At 40.1% G+C, this 13,465-nt stretch overlaps 1 protein-coding gene and 1 long non-coding RNA gene across 7 annotated transcripts in view; one reads left to right on the forward strand and one right to left on the reverse strand.

Annotated features, from left to right (window-relative positions):
* The window catches only part of ERC2 (ELKS/RAB6-interacting/CAST family member 2), an 801,227-nt gene that overhangs the window by 514,808 nt on the left and 272,954 nt on the right, over window positions 1-13,465 (reverse strand). The window lies entirely within an intron of this gene.
* Window positions 1-13,465, forward strand: part of LOC120369143 — a 38,975-nt gene that overhangs the window by 25,373 nt on the left and 137 nt on the right. For 3 of the 4 annotated variants that reach the window (XR_005582947.1, XR_005582948.1, XR_005582950.1), the window contains 2 exons: window positions 9,734-9,852; window positions 11,618-11,712. This is a non-coding gene — a long non-coding RNA (uncharacterized LOC120369143). Of the gene's footprint in view, window positions 1-9,733; window positions 9,857-11,617; window positions 11,713-13,465 lie in introns of all 4 variants that reach the window. The other variant, XR_005582949.1, reaches the window with a different exon arrangement.

Here is a 13,465-nt window from a genome sequence, read left to right on the forward strand (position 1 = left end):
AGGGTTAGTAGCACTCAAGTTATCAGATCCTGGGTTTGTTAAACTAGGATGTGAGCATCTGCACTCATTTGTAACCCCGGGTTAGAAATTGTTGGACACAGGCTCCCAAGACAGCACTCCAGTATCTACACTACATTATGCAGGCCCAAGTCCAAACACCCATATTGTAGACTTCCTAGTGCCCTCCCGAAATGCGGTCACTCTAGCCCCTTGTTCATGGTGCAGTGGAAAAATTTGCCTATCCACCAAATTTGACTGTCCAATGGAGTAAAAGTTAGCCAATGGGGGGAGAGATAGCTCAGTGGTTTGAGCATTGGCCTACTAAACCCAGGGTTGTGAGTTCAATCCTTGAGAGGGCCACTGGATCTGGGGAAAATCAGTACTTGGTCCTGCTAGTGAAGGCAGGGGGCTGGACTCAATGACCTTTCAAGGTCCCTAGGAGATAGGATATCTCCATTATTAAATAACAATGGAATTGTGGAGTACTTTTGGTAGACTCCCAGAGAACGAGTCCAGTGGGATTGCATCTGCATTGCAAAGCAACAGGGCTTGAATCCTAGGTCCTGGCTTGACTCAGGCTCGGACCCTCCACTACATCTGGGACTCTGGGTTCGAGCTCTGGATTAGCACAATTTGTGCATAGACAGAAAGGGGTTAGGCTTGAGCCTGAGCTCAAACCTTGGGCTTACCCTGCAGTGTAGACATACTCAAAGAGATCCCGAAAACAATGGGCAGTCCTTTCTGGAGCATCAGATGGATCTTGTGACACTGAACCCTGTTTCTGCTCCAGAGGCTGCATAACAAAAAAAATCTTCACACCCATGAACCTCAGAATTGATAGAACAGAGATGGATATAGTACCCTTACATTTAAAGAGAGCCTTTGATCCCATCATCAGTTCTTGGCCTTTCAGATTCTCAGCAGCTTGATTCTTGTAAACCTGGCCTTAGGAAACTTAATTAGTCCTTAGGTATGGTCAGAGAGACCAAAAGAACCTTAACTGTTCCTACCCAGAACCAATGGAACTGACAATTCTGGAACCAAGTAAACTGGCATCTACAATTTCTGACAATAAGAGTGTAAGAAAAGATCCATCTGTGTCTTTTTGCCTACAGGGGGAGGGTCTGATAGATGGAGCATCAGAAAGGGAAAACCTCCTCCCAAGCAAACAGGGCATCAAGTGTGTGCATCTGAAAATGGCCAAATAAGAAGCACAACATGAAAACATGACCTTATAGAAGAGATCCAACAATCTGACCAGGAGCTTATAAAATATCGCCCCCTGTGCAGGGTTGTGAGGGCCTCCATACTCAGATATTGCTCACATCACCAATAAGCTGGGCACAGAATCAGTAAGGCAAGTAGTTCAGCAAAGATTATGGTGTCAGAAATGGACGCCACTGATCTGGGAAGGTCAGAGGCCTCAGTGATACAGAGCTGCTAGACAAGTGACAACAGTAAAGGTGTCAGACCCTCAGAGCACAGATCTAGTACATTCTTGATAACTGTGCTTGGCAGTTCTTGATCTGGACTCCTGAATCTGGATTCAGTCTTTGACACTGGATACAGAGACATACTTATCAGCCACAGTACATAGGTGTGTGTACTTTTTAAGCTCTGGATCTGTGCTCTGATGTGGATCAGAGCTTTGCAGCTCCCAGATCCATGCCTAGCTGCCAGATCTGGGTTTTGCAAATCCAGATCTGTTGGAAATTGAATTTAACTGTGAGATAGCCTCTTTAGGCACACATCTACATCTCCTAGGTTAACCTGTACAGACCCAGAGACCTTGACAGTCAGATACCTCCCTTTGTGCAGGGGTGTGAGAAGCAGCCCAATCTCCTCCAGCAGGACAATCTTCAAAGCTGACACTAGATATTATTCAAGTGCCAACTTAGCAGACTGGGCCTCAAGAGTTTCTCCCCATCAACAGTAGACTGCCCAGCCCTCTCTTGCAAATCCAGACAAAGCCCAGGCTGGACAGGCATCTCCTCTCACCTTTTAAAAAGAAAAACCCAGATAACTATGAACTTAATTTGCCTCAAACGGACAGAAAAAGAGAAAAGAAAAAAAAATACAAGTAAAGTATTGAGTATGCTATGTGCTATCTGAGCTTGCTGAACATTTGCTGATTAGAAAGGAACTAAGGGGTGACTGGCTCCAAGCCCTCTTTCACACCCACAGAATCCTCCAGGATGCAGAGAAGGTGGGAGGAGCAAGGGGCCCCAATGAACGCTACTTTCCAGAAGGTTGTGGAAGCATGTGGCAGAAGTGCCTGGATTCTACAAGAAAAACTGCAAATACCATAATTTCTGCTAGAAATTTTGGCATCAAAGAGGAAACTCACTGCCGACATCACTGATTTCTTCCAGATTGATGGAAACAAAAAGGATTACAGTTCTTTTTACAAGTCCATGATAGTACTGATGTTATAAATCATCTAAATGGAAATTTCTAACCCAGGCGCTGATAATGATTCATATGGGTAGTGTGACAACCTGAGTTTTGAATATTAACTTGAATATTAACTCTCACTTCCCTCCAGGGGAATAAAGAGGTGCTTAACACATGCAGCTCACACAAAATCTACTTCTTTATAGGAGGAGCAACAAGACAAGATTTTGCTTGCAGAGGAAGTAAAACTTACTATGTCAGTTTGCGAAGAAAACTTTAGAGTCCCAAATGATTGTAAGGGAGAAATTTAATGCTCAAATCAAAGGATGCCAAAGAAGCCTCTTTCTCCCAGCTTACTAGGAAAGGGGGACGTGAATTGGATGAGGCCCCTTACCATGGAGTCATTGAGGTGTGCCAGAGTGTCTGAAAGACCTCAGCCAAGTATTCCTTATGTACAGATCTCTCTTCTATTTCAAAACACTATATTACTGAATGTGTCCATATTCTTCCACAAAAAAAGCAGAAGGATAACCATACCTAAGGAGGACTCTCTGATGCTGTAAAAGTTCAGTGCTCTGATTCTGCAACCATAGGGTATAACAGTATGACAGGAAAGTTCCTTTCTAACTGACCTTTGTTGTAGTTTAACAAATTTATGAAAAACCCTACTGACGCCGGATTGTAAGCCTAAGAAGGGCCTTGTTAAGAAGCATAATTAACTGAGTTCAGAGTGATGTGTAGAGATGAGGTAAGGCAAGAACAGAGGACCATGCATGTGTTTATCTTCCTAGTGTTGGCCTCATCCACATCATCAACAGTCATGCCTGGTTGACTTTCCAATATTATCAGAGAGGAATGTCTGAAATTTCAAAACCCTGTAGCATAGTTATGAGTTAGTCAAGAGTAAGGAGTCTGCAAAATAAAGGGCCAGATCACAGCCATCCTGAGCACCTGTGCAAGGGAGTAGAGGTGGTATGAAGTGCCTCGACACCACGACATCATACCAGGCACCCTGGATAATGGACATTGTGACAGAGTCATGTCACAGTTTAGTTCTTCCCCAGAGCAGTGCGGAGGTCAGGAGAGAGGGACTGTGACTCAAAGTCACAATCTCCTTCCCACACTGCTCCAGGGGGAATGCAACAATGGTTAGATCATCTAGTCTGACCTCCCATACAACAATGGTATTTCACAGTTGCCCAATTACTTGTGTTTGGCTCAAGCATCTTCCAGAAATACATCAGTCTTGACTTGAAGACTTCAAGAGATGGAGAATCCATCACTTCCCTTGGTAATTTGTTCCAATTCATTCCTACTGTTATAAATATGTGACATTTCTAATTTGATTTTTTTTTGGCTTTAACTCATAGCCATTGCTTCTTGTTATGCCTTTCTCCACTAGACTGAAGATCCCTGGTATTTTCTCCCCATGAAGGTACTTCTATACTATAATCAAATCACCTCTAATCTTCTTTTTGATAAACTAAACAGACTGAACTCATCCAGTTTATTACTATAAGGCATTTTCTCTAGTCCGTGAATCTTATTTTATAGCTCTTTTCTGTGGCCTTTCCTTTTTAAAATGTGGACTCCAGAACTGGACACAGTTTTCCAGTATCATTCTCACCAAAGCCACATACAGAGGAAAAAAGTCATCTCCCTACTCCTACTCCCTATCCCCATTTGTTTAACAATGATCCCTAAATCCTTTCAGAGTGATTGTTTCCTAGGATACAGTCATGCCCCCTTCCCTCCCAATCTGTAGGGATGACTAACATTTGGTGTTAAAACTACTTAGTAGACTTTACTCCAACATTAATTTGTTCATCCACCTTTACGAACTCAAGTATTACAAATGGAAAAATGGGAACACTTACATGAAAGTCTCCAAGAATTTTTTTTCTAATTATTTCATTACATTTTTCTTTGTATTATTCCAGCCCACTTTGTTTTCTTTGGTTTCTTTGTGAGGAAAAACTTTGACACACACTATATCAAAATAAAGTAGCATAAATGTGTCTGCCTGCATAATTTCAGTCTTTGTTTGGTGCCCAAGCCTAAACAAATTGCTGTTTTGTCTCCAGATCTTATGGAAAATAAGTTTTAATGAGGATATTCTTATCCTCCAAGTCTAATTAGATCTTCCTAATGAAAAAAGGTCTTATCCTACTGAGTCTCCTCAGGCAGGTAATTTCCTGTTATTCTGGGCATCCTTGTTTGGGCACTCCCCTTTCAGGTCTGGGCAGTTCATTGGGGGCTTAGTTAAGGTTTGTGGCCCTAAAATTTTGCTTGATCAATGAACCCAGGTCATCAGAATTTAAGTACAGGGTACATGCAGGGCAACTGAGGATGGAATCATCTACAACATCAGATGTGAAGCGGCTGTGGAACCACTCTGTGGCTTTTACTACAAGCAAGAGGTTTGCAATGCCACTGTTACACTAACCTATATTGAAATGGATCCTCTAGCCTCATCCTCAACCAGTCTCCCGCTCAATGCATGCAGCAAGCAGTAAGCTGATCTACATGGCTTTCAGGGAGTGCACACCTCAGCCATTGCACTGCCCCCAAATCAACCGTCCCACCCCACCCTTTCTTCTGTAGAAAAAGAGTTTCGGCTAACAGGGGGAACGCTGCACCTGCAAAGGAAGGGGCAGAATTTGTCCCTAAGAGCAGTAAAGTATATTCATTAGATGAGCCAAGACCTCCATTTTTCTCAGAGGTAGACACCAGTGACATTTACTGAAAGAAGAAGCTGAAAAAACTAAAGCAAGAACAAAGCATTCAAAAAACTGTACATATTAGAAAACAATCATCCAAATTCAATTTTATAGTTGGGTAAATGAAGCAGTGGAGGAAACATCTGCCTTACTTTTTCCACTGTAGCAGTGAAAAAAGACTACTTTAAATGTCAATATTGTAAACCCATAACTGTTGGCTAATTGGTTTTCTGTATCATGCCATCCTAGTTCATTGACAGCAATGGTACTGCATTATAACATGTTCATGTAGCACAAATGTAGAAGCCTAAAATGCAGTCATGACATGTAAGCAATGAACACTAAAGCCTTTTTGAAGCTTTAAAACAGTGTTAGTATTTGCTAATTAAAGGCCTAGCCTACATTCCTCACTTAGGTTAACAGTCCCAATAAAGGGGTACTATCTCTTGATTAAATTATCCCCTGAAGTCAATGGAAGTTCCAGTTTGAGCAAGGCATACCCCATCAGGCCTAATAAGTGAGGTGTTTGAAGCTTTAAAACAGAGTTAGTATTTGCTAATTAAAGGCCTAGCCTACATTCCTCACTTAGGTTAACAGTCCCAATAAAGGGGTACTATCTCTTGATTAAATTATCCCCTGAAGTCAATGGAAGTTCCAGTTTGAGCAAGGCATACCCCATCAGGCCTAATAAGTGAGGTGTTTGAAGCTTTAAAACAGTGTTAGTATTTGCTAATTAAAGGCCTAGCCTACATTCCTCACTTAGGTTAACACTCCCAATAAAGGGGTACTATCTCTTGATTAAATTATCCCCTGAAGTCAATGGAAGTTCCAGTTTGAGCAAGGCATACCCCATCAGGCCTAATAAGTGAGGTGTGTAATGCATCAGAAAGTCTTCCGTTAATTTACCATGAGATTTAAATAATTAAAGCTACTGAAAGTGAATTGTTCATCTTGTCTTCTCACAATTCAAGTGTTCTGAAATCAGATTGTTAAATAAGTAATCACTTTTCCCCGTCTTACTTGCACAGGAATAAAACTTCCTCAAAAACTGTTTTGGCTATAATCAGACTAGTTTTTAAAATACATAAATAGATTAGAAGACTGAACACAAATTATAGCCATCAAAATTTAGGTCAAACCTAAATGTAGAAATATGTCCTTGAATAATAAGAAAAACATAAGTGTTAAAAAAACAACAACTGTACAATGTTGAATTGAACAAGGTCAAAACCAAGCGCAAGGACAAAAACATGCATTTCCAAAAGAATTTTGTAGTAACTTCTCTTATTTACATTTTTGTCTGGTACAAACTGTTTCTTCTTATAGCTATATTAAGTTCCTCCTGCAGCCTAGAGGTGTATCCAAATATGTAATCTTTTAACTGTTGGCACACATTAGAATACAGATTTTTTGTTACAGAAGTCTCTGGAAGCTAAAAGCCAAAACCTTAGAAGTTTAAACGTGTGTGTGTGTGTGCATTCATTCAAATACAGTATATAATTTATAAGAGTCCAGGAAAAAAGCTTTCATGACTATCAGACTTCAAGAATAAAAAGCCACTGAGATTGCACTATTTGTGCCCTTTTCTTAATTAAAATACAGAGGATACTGTCAAGACAAAAACAATGGGCTAAATCCTCAGAGTGGAGGTGCACCAAAGCTGTCTGTGGCACACTTTGTGGTAGTGGGAGAGATAAAGGTGGTTTTCTGTCCCCTGATCCAAGGAGTAGCCAAGCAGAGTAGCTTCAGGGATTCTTTATGTTGTGCAGGCTTGTTGTGTCGTCATTGCATTGGCTGACTGGAACAGAGTGCACTTGAGACATACCCATCACATGTGTTACACAAATAGGCAACAAAGGGGTGGTGTAAAGCAAATGGGCATATAAAACTAGGTATTATGCCAACTACTGTTTCCACACACCAGGGGAATCTCAGTGGCCCGGATAGGAAAGCTTTAAGTGCTACCAACAAAAAGAGGGAACTTTTTGTAAATTGGGATCTGCTCAATATTTCTGAAATAATATGAAAATTCCTAGTCTGCAGTTCCATATATTCCTGGGATTATGAACAGTGAAAGTATTTTAAAAATCTAGACGCCAACTGTCACATCTGAGAAGACCCAGCTAATCAGCACCTTACCTCAGGGATGAGGGAGAGCCCAGAACTATCTACACATCATCTCCATCTTTTAGAGCACATGGAACTAAAACTAGTCAGTACAAGATTTGATTTTCCTTGTGAAAAAATTTACAGATTTTTTTTTAATTTTTAGTAAAGAGTTTTTATCGATGAAAACCCAAAAATATTTAATTAAAATACTCTCTCATGAAAAAAAATTGTTTTATTGAAAAAGCCATTTTTAACAGAAAAAAATGCAGTGACCAAATTTCAACCAGCTTTAATGGAATTAATTCTGTAGGAGCCAGATGGGGCTTTTTTTGATGTGACTGAGGAGAGGGTGTATTTGCTGCCTGTAGAATTCTCCTGTTTCTATATGTAAGATCTAGCAGAAAATCATGCTGTGGTGGTGCTCACTCACCCTTAGAATGCCCCCTTGCATCTGTGTGGGATGTTGCCACTACATTTGACTTCGGTGCCTCATGCTTGCTGCCTGCCTCTGATTGTAGATCTTCTCTGGCTCAGCATTCTAGCCAAGTCACAAAGTTTGAATCCCTTCCAGGGTATCACAAACAAGTCCAAATGAATCTGGAGAATTCCTATATCCCCTTCGGCTACTTAACTCCTTCCTTGCACTTGCACAAACCTGATCTCTGGAGCCTGCACTATTCCCATTATTGCTGTCTTTTACCAGAACCTTGGGTCTGTCTCAACCAGAAAGACCTATCTTAAAGTCTCTCCCTCAACTGAGCTTCACCCGCTGTTGCCAGAAGCCAATTAACTATTCACCTCCCCACCTTTATCCCTCCCACTACCACAAATTTTGCCATGCACAGCTTTGGTGCTCCTCCACTCTTGCGCCTCCACTCTGAGGAGTTAGCCCATTGTTTTTGTTTTGACAGTATCCTCTATATTTTAATTAAGAAAAAGGCACAAATAGTGCGCTTCCCCATGTGCATTCGCTAGCTTTGCAGGTGATGAGGTTGGGTTAAAGCCCATCGCACATGCCTAATTTACTGCTTGAAGCAACTTGAATTTTGGTTTTGGTCTTGCATCACTCCAAGAAAAGAGGGAGTGATGAGGTAGTTGCCTAATAGTAGCTTGGGGACCACAGCAACAATACGGAAGACAGCCCTCGTTGAGGGTTTGTGGTTTCCCTGTTTTACAGATCTTGGGAATATATGACTGAAAGGCCACATTGCCTGTTCCCAAGTGACTGTTCTTCACACCAAAAATGCATTTTGGGGAACATGCAATATCATATGGGGAGCAGCTACAATGGTGCTCTTGCATCTGGCTCATCAGAGAGCATATGGGGAGTTTTGTCCTACTAGCCCAATCAGAGTACTATGGTGAGAATAGGCAAAGTTTTAGAAACACTCAAATTATGGGCCTAAACAATTTGACAATGTCCCTTTAATTCAACAGCAGCAAAAATTACTACCTCTGATACGGATGGTGGTATCCATCTGTCCAAAAGAGAGCTGAGCCAGAAAAAGAAAAGATACTACTGCTAGGGCTTATTGTCAAGTTCTCATACAAGGAAACAGCTGCTTGTTGAGGAATAAGTAATTACAGAAGACCTGACCCACATGACCTAAGACTGAAAAACTATTGCTGTAATACAAAACTCCTATTCAACATGAAGTCTCATCTTATACAAAACCAACTTAACACAGAACATAAAATAGTCACTTCTATCATAGTTACTTGCCTTTAACATGAAGCTTTGACAAGTCATGGAAACTAGCCGCAGTGGGCTAGTCTATTGTGTCACCTCACTCATGCTAGAAGGCTCTGAATGGTTTAATCAAAGGTTGTTTGCCCAGTGGCAGTTGCCAGAGGTTAATTAAGGCCACAGATGTACACGATTTCCTCAATGACTTTTCCTTTGAGAGCCTTATCCAAAAAGTTAAACAAGCACCTAGTAGTAGTAATAGCATTCTATTTGCACCCCGCTCTGTGGATCACTCGTGGTCCCCAAGAATCATAGAGTTCACTTGCTTGGCCCTCTTCATATGTGCCTCTGTGCAATTAGAAAGTTGGCAACCCTAGCTACAAGCTCAACAGGTTGACTATGCATTGAGCAGAGACTCAGGGGTCAATTTAATGTGTGTGTGTGAGGGGTGCATTTACTTCTGCTGCTAGTTTGTGTGAAGGATTCGAGCCATGTGCAGACTATTCTGGACTTGGAAGGTTGTCCTTAAATTGGGAGCCTTCATGCCTGACTGGTTATTACCTTCCCACATCAGGGCTCAGCAGGTGAAGCATACTGTGATCACAGAAGGATCAAGAGTTGGGATCTAAAAGAACTATGTGGCTGTGCATTTCACTGTATTCTTCTGATAAGTTCACCCCATGCACTAAAATTGTAATTTGTTGACCTTCCAGCTACTACATTACCTGTATCTCCTTTGCAGCTTGATGGCAAGAAGTTCAACTGTTTAATATTAAATTTGATAGACATTAATCTAATGTGTATGGTGGATGTTTTCCAACAGAATTTACGGTAAAAAACAGAAGTCTATATAGCACACAACTCCAAGGAAAGGACAGAAAAATCTAACAAGATATACTCCGTAATATGAAGATATGATGAATACTGTACTCTTTGCAAAGTGTAGGTAATTATTGCTTCTGCAGAAAAAAAATGATGTTGACAACTTCCTATCTAGCTGAACCATATGAAATATCCGGTAACTACAGCAGTAATCTCAAAGGAAGAGCTATCTGAGCTGAGGGGCAGGAGGAACTGACTAGTAACTACATCTCTCTGATGACTGAAGAATCAAATACCCTGAATTGTGTTGGATAATGAAATCTCAATGAATAAGCTTACACAAATAAAATAACCATAGATTCAGGCACAGCTCCCCCATTCAGCTTACAGAAGTTATAACACAGAAAAAAGTGAGCAGGCCTTAACAAGAATTCTCAGACAGAATATTAACGTTGCATATTGCCCCAAATATTAACGTATATTAACGTATGCATATTAACGTATATTAATGTATGCATATTGCCCCAAATACAGTAGGAAGGAGGAGGGGTATTGAAAGAATATGACATGATTGCACCAGGGGTAGGAGCCACAGAACTCTATGTGGCTCCCTGAGATGCAATACACCACAACACCCAAAGAAGTCGTGATTGATTGCTCCTGTTTGCCCCTTATAGTTTGAAGGCCTCTGTTGGAAGGAACAATATAATAAGTGTTAACAATTTCTATTATTGCTGGGAAGAGAGAGATAAATATATGGCGAAAAATAATTAGATAAAATATTCAATGTTATGTGCAGAGTATTATTTTGCAATCCAATTACTGTTAGCATTATTATGATTAGTGTGAAATGCTGAACATTACCCCTAAAACAGTGAAATGCACTCTTGCCCAGATGGCCTATACAACTCCGCACCATTTGAAGCACAGAGTTGCCAACTTTGGTTGGCCGTATTCCTGGAGGTTTCATCACATGACATTAATCTTTAATTAAAGATTAATCTTTAACTCCTGGAGACTCCAGGACAATCCTGGAAGCTTGGCAACCCTAAGCCTACATTAAGACTTAAAAATAAGGCCAAGGGCATGGTATGAGTCCCAGAAATCTAGGGTAAGTTTCACTTGAAGGGTAAAATTCTAGCCAACATCAGTGGGGCCAGGATTTCACCCCTAATGCGTTGTTGAACATGTGGCCCAAATCCTCAGCTACCATAAATTGCCAACTGTGTATTTAGGTGAGAAAACAGGAAAAGGGTGTACAAATAGGAAATTAAGAGATAAAACCTCTGCTATGTGTATTTGAATTTCCTGTTTTGGGGTTTGGGTTTGTTTGTTTGTTTGATGAAGTAGCTTCTGGTTAGTATAAAATACATAAATAGATCACCATGTAAAGCATCTTGTTAGTATCTATCAAAATGTAATATTGCAGAAAGAAGATCAGTGTGGAGTGTACTTCATGAAAATCAGCCTCTTCACTAATTATTATATAACAATATAATTATGGCAATGTGTGTGTCTTACAGATTGAAAGGGGGAAGTATGGTGTATTTCTTCCTGGTAAATTATGGTAACACTGCTATCTTGCTTAAATTTGACACTGCAGGTGAAAGATAGTAACATTTTATAATGACCTGCTGCAAATGTGTATTTTATGATAATTTCCAGGGCCTACAAAATATTAATGGAAAAACAAAGGTCCTAGCACCTCCTGACAAAGTGCCCTGCATGATCTGGTCTATAGATTATAGTTTAATCTGCAAAGCAGTTCTAATGATTCACCAATCACTGGTGACTTTCACATACTCATGCATTTCTGCAAAAATCCCCTTTTGATCTGAAATTTTTCATTCTATCTGTGTTCTAATTTTATTACCCATCACCATAGCTGAGTGCCTTTTCCTGGTTCATGGTCTGCCCAAAGGTGACTTTTGGAGGAAAGTTCGAACAAAATCTCAAGAACCATTTTTGAGCTCTGTGAAGGTAAAAATAAAATATTTTTCCACTTTATGGAGAAAAGAACCTGACACTTTTTTCACACAAATAACTCCAAAATGTCTGAATTCTGAAATGTGGCATGGAAACGGTCCTCAGTGAATACAGCCTCACTGATTAAATAATGAGTAAACTATGATAAGCTGAGTATACATTAATGCATGCATGCCATAGAAAAATTAGTTAAATCTGTGTTAGAGAAAAACATATACGTGTATATATCCTTTCATAAGTGTGATGTTAAAATGGATTAAGCACTTATATAGCCCTGAATACTTAAGACCGTCAAATGTTATGTCATCTTAGGTGTTTATGCCACTACAATGCTGCTTTAATTGTTAATGGTATCTTAAGGGTTAACTCATCTTTAAAACTATGCCACTGCAAGATTTTAAAGTAATTTAAATACTTAGACCAGCCTAAATATTTAAGGCAGTTTAAAAGCTTACCTCTTTCAACATTTAGGTTATGTCTACAACACTGCACTTCTGCCTGTAAAACTTTAGTCCATCGGGGTGCAAAAAAAAAACCACCCCCCCGACCAACAAAAGTTTTACCAACAAAAAGCACCAGTGTAGACAGCGCTTTGTTGGAGGGAGACACTCTCCCGTCGACAAAGCTACCGCCCCTTGTTGAGGGTGAGTTATTTCCTGCCGATAAAGAGCAGGCACACCATGCCACTGTAAGGTACGTGGTATAGACATAGCCTTACTCTGGTTCAATTGTTTATACAATTTCAAAGTCTCTCTCCCCTTCCCTCTCATTTTGTGTACAGATGTGGTCTCCTCATCTCAAAAAAGATATACTGGCACTAGAAAAGGTTCAGAAAAGGACAACTAAAATGATTAGGGGTTTGGAGAGGGTCCCATATGAGGAAAGATTAAAGAGGCTAGGACTCTTCAGCTTGGAAAAGAGGAGACTAAGGGGGGATATGATAGAGGTATATAAAATCATGAGTAGTGTGGAGAAAGTGAATAAGGAAAAGTTATTTACTTATTCCCATAATACAAGAACTAAAGGTCACCAAATGAAATTAATAGGCAGCAGGTTTAAAACAAATAAAAGGAAGTTTTTCTTCACACAGCGCACAGTCAACTTGTGGAACTCCTTACCTGAGGAGTTTGTGAAGGCTAGGACTATAACAGCGTTTAAAAGGGAACTGGATAAATTCATAGTGGTTAAGTCCATATATGGCTATTAGCCAGGATGGGTAAGGAATGGTGTTCCTAGCCTCTGTTTGTCAGAGGATGGAGATGGATGGCAGGAGAGAGATCACTTGATCGTTGCCTGTTAGGTTCACTCCCTCTGGGGCACCTGGTATTGGCCACTGTCAGTAGACAGGATACTGGGCTAGATGGACCTTTGGTCTGACCCGGTACGGCCATTCTTATTTTCCCTTTTCTATTAAAAACCTGGAAATAAAATAAAATAAAGAACACCTGTGCTAATACTACATTAAGACCCCAATCCTGCAAATACTTATACACGCACTTAACTTTACAAACATGAAAATTCCTGTTGAAGTCAGATTACTAACGAGTGTAATCACGATCTGGGCCTAAGGTTGTATAGTTAAAGCTACCAAAAGTCAGAAAATTGAAAGTTCCTACACCAATGTTAGCTTACCATTAACTACTAAATGTTGTAATAACACCATTTTTCACATTTAATTTTTAATTGCAACAGAAATAATATTTTTATGATTTAGAATGAAGCATTGTGTAGTGATCTCGTATTCCAA

Source organism: Mauremys reevesii, linkage group 7 (assembly GCF_016161935.1).
Source record: "Mauremys reevesii isolate NIE-2019 linkage group 7, ASM1616193v1, whole genome shotgun sequence".
Taxonomy (NCBI): Eukaryota; Metazoa; Chordata; order Testudines; family Geoemydidae; genus Mauremys; species Mauremys reevesii.